This window comes from Haplochromis burtoni, unplaced genomic scaffold (assembly GCF_018398535.1).
Source record: "Haplochromis burtoni strain Fernald_Lab_line unplaced genomic scaffold, NCSU_Asbu1 Contig_2, whole genome shotgun sequence".
NCBI lineage: Eukaryota > Metazoa > Chordata > Actinopteri > Cichliformes > Cichlidae > Haplochromis > Haplochromis burtoni.
In genome coordinates this window covers 7076154-7084062 of record NW_024582363.1, presented here as the reverse complement: position 1 = coordinate 7084062, position 7909 = coordinate 7076154, and the positions used below count along the sequence as shown (strand labels likewise).

General features: G+C 47.9%; 1 protein-coding gene across 2 annotated transcripts in view; it reads left to right on the top strand.

Annotated features, from left to right (window-relative positions):
• The first annotated feature begins 7821 nt into the window (after window positions 1-7821).
• Window positions 7822-7909, top strand: part of LOC102303373 (transient receptor potential cation channel, subfamily M, member 7) — a 43051-nt gene continuing 42963 nt past the window's right edge. For both annotated transcript variants that reach the window (XM_042218789.1, XM_042218786.1), the window contains exon 1: window positions 7822-7909. This exon is cut by the window's right edge and continues 4179 nt beyond it. The gene's annotated coding sequence lies outside the window, so the exon portion shown is untranslated.

Genomic DNA, 7909 nt, shown 5'->3' with positions numbered 1-7909 from the left:
ACAAGAACGAATCGAAGACAAGTCACTGCAGTATACAGCGCGTTCTAATCTCAAGCCAGTAACACCAAACTACGATGTGAACAGACATCCTCATGGGTGCGATATAGTATAAGCTAGCTTCAATGGCTGATCGGGTCTTTGTTTATGCTGCGACAGGGGGACAAGTTAGACGACTCTATTCCGTGTAAGTGATTAGCCCTGCTGCTGGATGCTATTACTATTAGGCCCAATTGCCAAATGCCGAACGTGCCAGTATGTCGGGTCGTAGCCTGATTTATAGCCAAAACTCGCTCCCGATTGGCGTAGTTTACGAGGTGAACAGGCCTAGACAAATCTATGATGAGAGTGAAATCGACATGGAACGTGGTCTATCCAACATGGACCATGAGTGATCCTGATTAACACCACATCCGCTTGTCCGGCGACATTCCAACTATTGGTTGTTGATGCTACCCAAAACGAAAGCGAACTTATTTGAATGATTATCCTGGCATGCTGGACCATTTGTCATCATACATTTAACTCCAATCCAGCCTCAAAGTATGCTTACACAGAGATGCAAGCCTACCTAGAGCAACCCCAGATAAGCTATATTTCGATCGATGCTGCGTGCAAGGAGTTCAAGAACCTCCGCGGGTTGGCGTCTGGAGCGACATGGCTGTCCCAATACATCCACTGGCGCTTCTATACTATACCGACCTTGCTGGCCTCTGGACAGATGCTGAGATTGTATACTGCCATGGAGACATGTAGGCCAGAAAATTACCCAGAGTCAACGATACTATGTAGCTGTATGCTGCATACAACACCCCAATTTCAAAGGTCTGACATGTAGCATAGTGGCTCAATATTGCCCGTAGACCCGCATAAGTAACACGCTAAATTCCAGAATGCACTCTGTTATTTTCCCTATCAAAACAGTTGGGATAAGTGATCAAAGTATAACCCCTGCAGTTATGATTTTAAATTGTGATTTGGAACCAATATTACTATGAGTTTTTCCTCCACCGTCCGCTCCGCGGCCTTGATGTACCATAAGAAGCTCAAATACCTCCTCTCGTCCGTCTTTCTACACCCCAGGGGACCATATCAATGCGCTAAACTTATCGATGTTTTGTTCTAACTGCCCTTCGCGTCTATCGATACACAGTCGTGCCACCCAATGCTCCCTCTAATCTTTCAACAACGACTTTAACTGCTCTCTACATCTATCATTGCTGTAGAGAAATGACCGTAAGCTTGACCTCTGGTAGTCACTACACCTGCTTTGCATAGGTGTAACGACCGCTCATTCTGACAGTGTTCCATGAGTCCATCAACAGTGCTACTTCGTAGGCCAGACCCTACTGGCCAACACTGTAACTCCAGTCCAGGCTGATGCTGGATATCTTGAACGGCAATATTCTTGCGACGTCCCGACTGCCTAGTGTAACTGTGTGACCGTTCATAGTGAGTACCTATAAGTGCTAGAGTCGTCACCGTGCAACATGAGCTAGAGCACACGAATAGTTATGGACGACAATTGATGTGCAACACTGACCCGACAGATTCCGCTTGTACTTGCCCTCGCCAACTCATGGGCTCTGCTGCTCCTTTCCTAGCTGGCAACTAATGACTACCAAGCAGAACCAGCCAGATTACCACAAGTCTAGACTAATTAATGAGCTAGTGAGTGGCAAAAACAAAGACCTGCAACATCAGATCACCAGCTGGCGCGTTAGTCACTAATTGCCATTCTATTCTTCCACTTCATAACCAACTTAACCAACTAGTGCTGACGTAACAATAATACATTACTCAGCAAAACCTAAATCAGCAACAACATCCTATCTTTCGCATAACTGTTGCTAGTTTACTGAGCCACCGTAAACTCAGATAGTTGATTCAGCGTGATGAAGAGTTTAGCCAAGGACTTATATACACTATATATTTCTCTTTGTGGTTAACAGTCTGTAGTGATAAGAAGAACAAATTGATAATCTCCTTTTACACAATCCCAAGCCTATAACCACACCAATTAACAAGTTATGAACCACATATGACAGTGTGTGCTCTAATTAAAATATTCAGAAAATTCATTCATTGTTTATTCATTTTTTTTCCTGTTAACAACTCGCATCTAAGCCTATAAGAATTATATCGTAAAAACAAGCGCCCTACCCGTATCAAATTGAATATACAGCTACAGCAGTCTAGTCTAGCCATTAGACCACAGTGGCAATAGTACGCACTACATCAAACTTATCTTTATGCTCTTGTTTAAAAAAACAGAAATTAAATATTACGAAATTCTCAATAGACCAAAACACTATTAAGAAGCGCATCTAATAAGGCATGAGCAATTACTCAAGTAGAAGCACCCGACTATCACTAGAACCAGTCTATGCCATTCATTCATGCTATGACAAACTATACACACATTTGCGTATCCGTTGTATATAAGGTCTATTATCCCAACGCATCAAATGTCCTGTGAGTGTCATGGTGGTATAGGTGCTCTCTGCAGTTTAACCGCTGACCAAATCCTTAAGATACCTAATGTGTGATCAGTGATTCCACTATAAGAAGTTTCAATGTAGAACCCCACATACAGAATTCTACATTATTCAGAGTATCGAGCTCCACATAGCACGCTACCAGTCGCATGCGCTTGCGCAGATAGTTTGATCCCTTGCGCGCACTGGAGTAGTGTCCGCAAAAGCGGTGCCTAGTGGCCCAAGATTGCGATACCCTATATAAACAGTCTTCAGTGTTGCTTTCTCCTTTAAGACTCTGCGCCGTGGCTCCAACTATCACAAAGCACACGTCAATAATTATGCAGCGAATGAATTCAATTAGAGCCTCCCATTCTCTAACTCTGTCTAGTGATTCCTCCAACCCCGCAAGGAGATTTCACGTCAAAATGATGAGCATGCTAACCATATAGGACCCACAGCATCCAGCCACAATCAGACGGCAAAGCATAACACCAGAGAGACCCAAAAGATTAAACGCGCTATCCCCACTCCCTCTTCCATGCCCTCTATACCTACGAGCTACCTACACTCAATAAGATCTCCCAGAAAGGCTATCGCAACCCGACCCAGCAGTCAGCGACGCAGGCGGTTGGGCCAACTGCGATGCCTAAGTCACAGCTCACTGGATGCCAGGGATAAGCGTCAGGGAACTGAGCACTCTCCCACACACATCGTCCCACTTCTCCGACAGCAACGAAACCTAAGAGGTTCCCGCCTATTCGTGACCTCTGAAGTCTCACACATACACAATCCGACAGTTGTGCAAATGAGCTTAAAAAAACCACAGAACGACTCCAAAAAACACCAAAACAACAATGTGAACACCACAATGTAAGATAGAAAGACACCCTTGCTAGCTGAAGAAGCGCTGTGACTCTAGCAGGACTTACCACCAATCACCTCAGATTGCAAAGTCTCATTAACGACCTCATTGTACCGACAGGTTACATGGAGTCCAAAGACAAAAACGCCACCTTGCCTGCTGTTTTACAATGCGTCCCACAAAACCTTGATTGAGTCGGATCTCCGCGCGGTACACTTGCTCCAAGATCTCAAATGTCGCCGAGGTGAGAAGGCCTGAGCCTTGTGCTAGTTGCTCTGCTTCTCTGATGATACGAGGCCCGCCCCGGATAAGCAAGTCTACTTCCAGAGCTCACTGACACGCGCGTCGTTGACTGTGGCAGAACACTAATCCAACTCCGACCCACCCTCTTCAGTCAATCAAGAGGCACCCATCAGAAACACAGATACACGGACCAACCCGATCAGCGCACGCGATCACACGCTGTCCGAGACAGGCATGCGCAGACCAGAATTTCGCACGTCACCACCTCCCGTATTCTGTTACATGTTAATACCCCCACCTTTCGAGACAAGACAGACATTCGCCTCGAGTCCAGTGAGCATCGCCCAGATCAGCTCTGAAGAAAGACGGAAAAAGTGGCTGATCCCTGCTGTCCACTACCACAAGGTCTCGATTCTCAGGTGAAAGCTCGGGCGTTGGGCTGCTTGCGAAAACATACCGGCCACCAATCCCCCCGAAGGACGTGCGAGTCCTAGTAACTTCGTACAAACCGCATGGTGTTCGTAGAGATGGAAGAGTAATTCAGCGTACGTCTCTCTCGAGTGTCCACTCGGCCAGGTTACTAAGAACCACCGAAGTAGAAGAGGTCCAACGTGCTAAAAAATTCGCCATCCCACCACAGTGGCCTCGTGCCAAGGCAATCACAACTTCGTAAGTGGCAGAGGCGCCCCCATGAGCCGTCCTTCCCGTCGCCTGTGTTTGTTTGGGGTTTTTTTGTCCCTTGGATCTCTTAGCCATCAGAATGTCTTGTATACTGTATTATTACCATTGAGTTTATAATTTAGAGGTATATTTATCAATGGAGTCATCATTGCGCCTTAGCCATATTTGGTCCATTTTGATTGACCTATACTATTGGGCCTGCGACCCGTGGCTCAAGAGTTGAGTATCGCCTTGTAATCTGGGAAGGTGCTGTCGGCCCTGCTGCAGCCCAAGCCTATCCGACAAGTCTCGGTTGTTGTGCCTGGCCAAGCCCACTGATCATCCCCTTTGCGCTACTTTTGTTGCCTGTTCGAGAGGTGGCCAGTGTGCAGCCACCTCGACCAGCCTCGACCTCTGTCAGCCGCGTCCCCGGAGGTGCTCGTGTCGCTACAATGTAGCATGTCTATCTCCTTCACACACCATCCAACCAGTTGTGACCACGTGATGACGGCATTATTGGTAAACGCCCTTTTGGGATCCATTTAGGCACTAGTAGGTAAGGTGCTTGGTATACGTATAAATACACGGCACTTATGGTGATGGCTTATAATTAGTCTAGTTCACTTCTTATATGTATATTGTTATGCTTGCGACACCCCGACATACATGACCTGCGTGGTGGCCGATGGTCAGGGACTATGGCGAACCATGAATTGAGCAAGACAAGACGAGGGAGAAAAGAAAAACAGAGGGAGAAGAACGGTGCAGAGAACCCGCGCCGTCAAGACCATGGAGAAAAAAAGTAAACGCCTAATACAAACAGACATCCTGCCGAACAACCTCCACCTTGTATGGAGAAAAAGACCAAAAGCAGAGAGAAAACACACACAACAAAAGAGTATATATCCTATAGACCAAACACTGTGCAGGCAACCATCACGAACCTCCAAACGTGAGCCCAACAGAACGACTACCCAGTAATACGCCCGAACTAACTAAACACCTAGGACTCTGTCGCCAGCACGAGCAGGAAATTAAGACCACGCGCGGCAGAGGCACATACTCTCTGAGAGGCAGGACACGAAGAATGGTGTTAGTCTTCCTAGCTATCCGTGAATCAACCATGTGTGATATCACCGCGTGTCATAACCATGCGCTAGAAAGATGCAAAAGCCAAATGCTTTCTATTCCTTTTTATTTCTTCTATTATATTGTGTCCGCATTATAGCACTTATCAGCCAATCTCCGAATGTCTGGGTCTGCATACTGGCAAATATAGATGTCCCAAAGCCCAGCTTATACCAATAGATGAAGTTATCAATTCGATGAGCCATGCCATAATTGGCCCATTATGACGTTTACACCTAATTGATGAATGTGATCAACCTTTTTATTTTCAGTTGCGTACAAACGGCACACACACTGACTGACTCCGAATACGAACGATGTTGGCCAGCAGTGCCAACTCCTTATAAGCTTCTCGTGTCCCATCGAGTACTAGACCATGATAAGCCATTTAAGCAAAGAATCGAATATTCGTGAACAATTCCCTGAGTACTGCTCACGCACGAGCGACACAAGCTACAATGACACTAACTCGCACGACAAGAGTAACGTCCAGTCCATACGGTGTGAAAAACGGGCAGCCAAAACGTACCACAGCATGAATTACAGAATGCAAGCCAGAAAATACAAAAAACACCATAGAGTCACCACTGCTATGCGGAATAATAAAAAACCGAGAGACAGATATACATGCCAAACAACAAAAGATTGCCAACATCTATAAAACTTCAACAGAATACAAGCATTGCCCATACCATTAACAAATAAACACTGATATTCCAAAGTCTTTACTATCCTCCATGTCCCAATATCTCATAGGTCGTCGCGAGTGCGAGACTAGCTAATATCGCACCGATCCCTCAGGGCAGTATGAAGCAGATACGACGAGATCACATGGCCTCACGACAGCACTTCCAGAAGCACCCAGATAAGCGCGGAGAATCGCTACGCCGACGATCCACCAAACTAGACGATAAGAGAACCTGCACACAACCGACCTAGAATATATTTCGCCTATCGATAGTCCATTTAATTAATAACACACTGTATGAACGTATCTCACTTACATGGCAAATACCTCGAGCAGGATCGCGTAGAGTAGAGTATTGTAATCGTAGTAATGACATTCTCCGTCTGAAGTAGGAAAGAAGGGAGAGATTATTCCTGAGTATTTTTTAGAACTGATTTGCATTGCAAGTAGACTGGCTATGAACGCCTATGGTGAATGAAGAGTAGAGTAGAGCATCCTTCATACTATGGAGGTATAAGAATTATACTGTGATCGCCAGAAACGTGCACGTTCCCTCCGGAGGTCACCTGTGATGTAGAAACGAAGAAGCGAGTAACAGCCGTGCAGAGTGGGTACGTTCCCCATTCTCCCAGAAGACAGACCAGCACAGGAACAAGGGTCGAGGCGTGTATAGCCGCCCGGGGAGAATGAGAAGAAAAGTGGGGATGGATCAGTGATACGCACTAGTAAGGGAGGTAACGCGCGAAACCCATGCAAGCCGATAAGCAGAGCCAATAGCTATGCCACAACCACGTGGAGATTGGGAGGCGCTCTGCGATCAGGGTCCACCAGGCGCCACCGTGGGAAGAAAGAAGCAAGCGTGATCGTCAACCACAGCCTACAAGCACGACTACCCTTTTATGCCTTGACTCAGTCTTTCCCGTGGGCTGTGCGTGTGACTCCGAGTGACGCCCCAGTTCCCGCAATGAGAGCGAGTGAGGTGTGAACCTGTGAGATCTCCAGCATCATGCTGGCGGAATAGAACGGGAGAGACCACCAAGGCGACGTAAAGTAAGAGCACCAGCACGCAGGAGCAGAATGTCCAAGGGACAACAACGTTGGCGACGCAAGAACTCGGGCCGCGGCTGCGGCCGGACAGCCCGCGGCCAAGGAGACGTCAGCCGCAGCCAAGGCCGGGTCGGAACCCACCCCCCCGGAAGGCCAGCCGCCACAGCCCAAGGCCCCCAAGCGGCCACCAGGGACCGCCCAGACTGGCAGGACGCCCAGCCCCAGCACCAAGACACCAACAACACCAACGCAGGCAGCAGCCACCGGCAGAGGGGAGGGACAGACGCCCGGACTGAGCCAGAGTGGCACCCAGAGAAACCAACCTTCGAAAGACCGCACTACACCCAACGGAGACAACCCACAAAGAGACACGCACAGACAGGACACACCCCCAAAACGACGCGAAGTCCCACAGCCCCCGCCCCAGACACTCACCGAACCCAGAAGGACACCCCGGGAGGCATAAACAACCACCCTCCAGCGGCGAAAGCAACACCCACCCAAGCCCCAGCGACGCCAGCACCCGCGCCCCACAGCGGACAAACAACCGGGAGAAACAATCCAACAGCCCGATCGCAGGCGAGGGAGTAAGGCACTACAAACAACGCTCAGCAAAACACGAGGAACCAAAGAATGAGCAGGCTATTAACATAGTTCCCTGTCATAAGTAGCCTCAAGAACGGAAGACACCCGCGCATTGGCCACTTGGCCGAGGTACGAGTTAACTATGTGGCCTGAGAGCGGTTTGGGCTCCTCCCCCTTTTATTCTGTATTTGTTCTTTTTGAGTAATTTGACAAGAATTT